Genomic DNA, 6090 nt, shown 5'->3' on the forward strand with positions numbered 1-6090 from the left:
AATTTTAAAAAGGAACAACAGACAATTAGACACTTGAGGATCAAAGCAGTTTCCCTCCTCAGATCTGTGAATCATCTGGCTACTAATATAAGTAGAAAAACAGTTTAAGATTAGAGGAGTGACTGTGACTAAATAAGAGCTTTTATTCCTAGCAGAATCAGCTGGATCAAAAAGCCTAAGAAGAGGAGGTTTTGAGATGTATAGTGCATATACTGTACCTCTAAATCTCACAGAAGAAAAAAGAAAATCTGTAAATGTCTTTGAACAGGAATTGTTCTGCTTTCTTTAAAATAAACTGAAACGTCACATTAGCCACTACATTCACAGTGAATGAGTCATCATAGTCCAAAAGAACTTCAGGCATTTACATATAATTATCTTACGAGTAGATTTCTACAAACAAAGTTCAAAGCAAAAATGCAGCAAAGTATATGTATCAGAGTTTGAAATGCCTTTCAAGAAAGCATGGGTTTCTTTTAAGAAAGTGTGTGCACCATGCCTTTTTTCAAAGGTGAACTTGCTATTTTGTCTACCCAATGCTGAATGGCATACTTCTCCCTTTATTGTGTGTTAGGTACATCTGGTTTATTCCTAGAATTGTACTAGCATAACCAGAAGTCCACAAAAGAATCCTGTTCTTCAGAGTCACACAAGTATTCCAATATAAGTCCCTGTGAAAGTACGCCACCACTAGCGAAACAAATTTTTGGTTTGCAAAGTCTGTTTTACTTATGGCTTGAGATCTTCTTATATCAGTACAGCTCCAGGTTTGCATACATTGTTGATTAGTACTGGAAAACTTTACTCACAAACAAAATAAACAGTCCTGTATAGGGAGAATTACTACTTACTTATTCACTACTAAAACATAACAAAAAGTGAAAAGAAAGCTAAGGAAGCATGTACCCCCAAGGTTAAGCAAGAATTTAAGGCCAGAACACTTTAAGTCTTTCACTGATGATTCTAACTGCAAGAATTCACTTTGAATCAAATAAACATTATACAAGAGACACATACACTTGCTTTTTCTGGTTTCAGCAAAACCTTGAGAAAATAGTAACACATTTATGCAGTTACAAAGTTTTATCTTTTATGTCCTACTGACCTTTGAATATTCAGAACTGAAAACAAACCTGGATGTGACCTGTAAGCGGCAGACTGCTCCCAGGCACTAGCAGGCCACATCACAGTGGTTTCATTACTTTGAAACCTTATAATAAAAGCACTTGTACTCTTCCTCCTCCTGCCAAATCCAAATTTTACTCTTAAATGGATGTGGTACCTGTTCAGAAAACTGAACTTCATAAGGTTAGCCTTCCTATATTCCTTCTGCAAGAACTAGAGGAGGAGCTTCAGCTAGTAATTGAGGGCACCTAAAGTTAGGCTTTCATTGTGAATTACCCCCTAAAAAGAAGGTGGTGGATAACAGGGGAAGAAGAAAGCCTAGGAACTTGAGTCTCCCTGGGCTAAAATTAACTTCTGTGAATATTACTCTTCAGTCACATCTTTGGCAGCTTTAGCAACTTAACAGGTAAAAGACATATATGTTTTACATACATTAAATATTTCTCAAGTTATCCATCTCCTTGAAAGCATTTACTCTGGCAAGGACACAGCTTATTTTTTAGGATTTGTTTCAAGGAACCCTGCAAAATGTATTATCTATGTTGTGAAAAAATACACCTCAGCATACTTAAGCTCATATTACCTGCAAATAGACAATTTTCTGCCACTTCCAGCTAGATACCCAGAATTTTACATTCTCATTAGAATCATTAATTACTTAAAATGTTATTATGAAATTTCATGCTCAGCTGTGAAAGCACAGGTACGTATGACTCTGTAGTGTAGGCAAGCTGCTGCTGCTGCTATTTCCAAGGATGGCTGACTGATCAGCTGTTGAGAACTGGCCACACCAGTTTCCATATTTTGAAATAGTCCCTTTTGATGATTAGAGTAACTAAATGAATTGCTGTGACTCAGCATTTTACTTTTTATTTCCTTTCTATAACCTTCTCTTAGACCCAGATGGATATCCTGCAGAAGCTTCAGGACTTAACTATACAACCAAAGGTGCCTTGAATTCTTGAATTTCCTGAAACATTACTTAAGTCCTTGAACTTCTTTTTCTTCATATGCTGCCCATAGGTAGCTGTTCTCTTTCTCCCAACTTCAACCATGCTTTAATGCCTTCTTGAAGTAGAAAAATATACACATTATGTAGACAAAGCAGGAGGATATTTTAATCACAAGACTTCTATCTATGTCAGATTTCTTATCTGGTTGAGAGTATAGCCTCTTCCCCAGAGAATGGACAGAGGGCTGGAGCCATGTTATTTGACACCAGGAACAGCAGCACCGGGTTGCTCAACAGGGAAAAAAAAAATGTCTTGCTTTCAGCAGTCAAGTCCTCTACATTACAAAGATGTGCAAAAGAGAAGAGCAGCACTGAAGAATGCATCAGGAGAGAGACTTCAGCTTATGCATTACTGATCAAAGGCTGAAATTAATTATAAAGACAAAAATTATCACCAAAATGAGCTGGTTCAGAGAAAAATCAAGAACATCAGGGGTTTTGCCTCTTTGGTAAAAAATGGTTAGATTATGTGCTATACCTTCCCTTTGTTCCCAGCTGGAAAACACTTCCATTTCAAGATGATGAAAGCTTCTATGCCTTTGGACACTCGTAATTGTAAACTCAGCTTTTGCTGCTAGAAGTGAATAACTTAATTTGCACATCAATCCTTGATTTACACTATTTTTAATATCTTTTAGGCAGAGGAACACTGGCTCTTGGTTTTTGCTTGAAAAGCATCAAGCCTCTTTAGAGACTTTTTGAGAATAAAGGAAAGGAACTGAAGTGTCACTAAATGCAAAGATGAAAGCAAAGTAAGGCAAAACTGGCCCACTGCATTTAACTGAAACAAAGCAAATGGAATGTTTAATGACATGCAAGCCAACATTCAAAAAGAAACTGTGGGTACATTTTTACTGTTCTTTTGATCAACAACTCTGAGATGCTGTTAAAAAAAGAAGAAAACACAGAAAATAGTTGCATGATTAAACAGAGACCATAATCATAATCTTAGTCATTCTGAAAACTTCTCAATTTTCCTGCCTGCCAAAGCAAACAGTAAACATCAGGACTACATTCATACCCTCAAAAAGCCTGTAAGCAGAAAGAAAGGGCTCAAGTGAGATACTAACCAAGACAAAACTTTCTGCTCAAACAGAGCTTGGAATGCAGAGCACAGTGAACTTGTACTCCTGAAACTTTAGAATAAAGTTTCTACACGCTCACATTTTGTGACAGATGCACAAGAATTAACTGAACATGAAACAATAACACTGCACCAGAAACTATGTTTCACTCCAGAAACTGTCTTGAACTAAGTCACTTTGCTTCTAAGACCAGAGAACTGTGAAGTTTTATCTACACAAATTTGCAGAATGAAACACTCTCATTATCATTACAGGGGTGTAGCATTTCCAACAACACTACCTTTTTATCAGATGGGAAAGAAGCAGCCTCACGTTTCTGTACAGCCATGGGCAACAACTTTAACACAGGGATTATTTTTGTAGCAAACCAGAAATTCCAAAGCCGATAAAAAACCCTAAAACATTCAGTTTACTGTTTGAAGCACTACAGGAGGAAAACAGGTCTCATGATGCAAGTGCAGCAAACTGATTTTCATTTTACAAATCCGAATAAGCAGTATGGACAACTATCAGGCAAGTCACATGGGAAACAACTTAGTAGCTATGACTACGACCCCCAAGCACTATTTTACAGGTCACCTATGCCAAGATCTCCAGTACTGTGAATATCTTCCAAGAAAGCAGCATGCTGCTTTGGTGGGCAATCCTTGCCTTGGGATGACTAGCATGCAGAGGAAGAAAAAGATAGCCTTTGACAGTGCAAGCAACCCTTAGACAAATAGACCTGATTTAGAGGTTACAGGCACTTTTTGTTGTTATTTCAGTCAGAAGGCCATGAAACAAGTAAGAAGGCCACGAGGCCACGAAACTAGCCTCTATGCACACTGCTCTATACCTACAGGGGCCATTTACCTACAGGGGAAATTTATCTGAAAGCTTAACAGTAAGACATAACAGTCAAGAGACTATCTTCCCTTCTTCTTACAACTTTTTCAATATATCTTTTCCACCAAATTCTACTGAGACTTTCCTCCTACTGTATTTTTAAGCAAACCCAGATGGCGTGTCAAGATGAACACTTGAACACACTTTTCCTTAAAGCATATCAAGGCTGAATTCCAAAATCAATTCTCCACTGGTCAAATGCAGACCTAAAGAAGAACTAAGCTTAAAAAGATACCACTTCTAGAACTGTATTTCAACAATATGTAGCACTATCTCTCCAAATGAGAATTAAATATATGTTGAGCCAGAGGGATGCTATACATACCAACATTTAATATTCCAATTTTGCTCCAGTTGTTTGTTTTTTTTTTTAATGAAAGCCATGTAACGGTTGATCAGAAAGAAATCACAGATACAGAGTCATCAAATAAGAAAACAAATATGTAAGACATGGTCCAAAAAGATGCCATTACTTTACTTTGGGCTATGGAGAGACCAATCTTAACCGAAGAATAAACAATCAGATGTAACATTATACTTATCCATAAGTATTTATGAAAATGCCCATCTTAACTTGTAAGATTTCTTTTTTTTAAAGATTCAAACATTGAAACTTTAGCAGCAATTGGTGTCAAGTTGCACTAGTAACTGTTTTAACACAGAAGTCAGAACTCATGTAGGCAAGCTAATATTTATATTTCTGGTTTCTACTGAACTTCATTGCACTGCTCGAGACAGACATGCACTATTTAATGACATGCACTATTAGCATTTCATATCCACTGGAATGGTAAAAAGCAGCGTATCAGCTAATTCTTAAAAAAAAATTGAAAAATCTTAAAAAACACTTGCAGTGACATCTATAATATAAACATTCACAAACTACCTATCAGTTACGGATTTTTAGTTGGTGTCCTTTGTGCAAAGAATTTGAAATATATATGCTAGTATGGCTGGTTAGTAGTCTGGTTAATCACTTAAGTCTGGTCATGACTGCTTTTCAAAAAAAAATACAAATAAAAAATCTTTCATTTCCCAAACAGACATGAAGTAGTTTGCATTCCACCATTATTTTTTCCCACAGGAACAAAACATTTACTCCCTAACTCCTAACATGCCAGCTTAAAAAGAGTGATGTAAAATCTTTTACTAACTTTGTGTTTGGTCCACATGAAGAAACAGCCAACAAAACTAACAGCATATCTCTTTTTATTAACATAAAAAATTGTGCAGGCTCAGATTTACCTAAACTTCTAAACTTTACCTAAACTCCTATCAAGTTTAAAAACTTCATAGGAAGCCAAGAAAATATTAGAGAAGTTGCACTAACACAACTTAGAGGGGAAAAAAAAGAGTCAAATGAAATGTCCTGTTTGTTGTTTGTCCTTCCCTCATGCAGATATAAAAGGTTAGCCAGAGGCATTGTTTGACAGCAGCACAACAGTCCATGGCTGCAACGAGTTTGATCTTAAGAAGACAAGAGGACTTAAGAGCGTTAAAAAGATTGGTACAGAATTGACATTAAGCTTAGAATTAATATAATGTTGTTCAGTTTTTGCATCCCTTCTGAGACTGCAGAACCAACAATTTCCAGGACTGTGTTTGGCATTATCAGCACAGTTAATCAGCTTACATCATATTTAAACCGTCTGTGAATATTTTTTCACTGTTTATCATACGAAAGCCCTACTAGCATATCACCAGATCTTTCCGCTCCATAGGCTATCTGGCTGTGCAGCAATGACACACGAGATATCCTCAGATGATAATACAGATTGATTAAAAGTTATGCATTTAGCTTTTCCTTGTTCTCACATCTTCAGTATTTTACGTTTCTCGCTCATACGACCAACTTCCAAAATACCAGTGTGACTCAGTCAGGACGATCCCTGTTATCCTAACAGCCTTCCCACAGCCGGTGACGATCCCCAGTTCGGCACAGAACACCGCAAGGGTTAAACTCGCTGACGCCGGAGCTTAGGG

The 6090-nt window shown here is 36.9% G+C and overlaps 1 protein-coding gene across 3 annotated transcripts in view; it reads right to left on the bottom strand.

Annotated features, from left to right (window-relative positions):
* DENND4C (DENN domain containing 4C) overlaps positions 1-6090 on the bottom strand; it is a 72438-nt gene that overhangs the window by 65649 nt on the left and 699 nt on the right. The window lies entirely within an intron of this gene.

The sequence above is a fragment of the Agelaius phoeniceus genome, chromosome Z (genome assembly GCF_051311805.1).
Source record: "Agelaius phoeniceus isolate bAgePho1 chromosome Z, bAgePho1.hap1, whole genome shotgun sequence".
NCBI lineage: Eukaryota > Metazoa > Chordata > Aves > Passeriformes > Icteridae > Agelaius > Agelaius phoeniceus.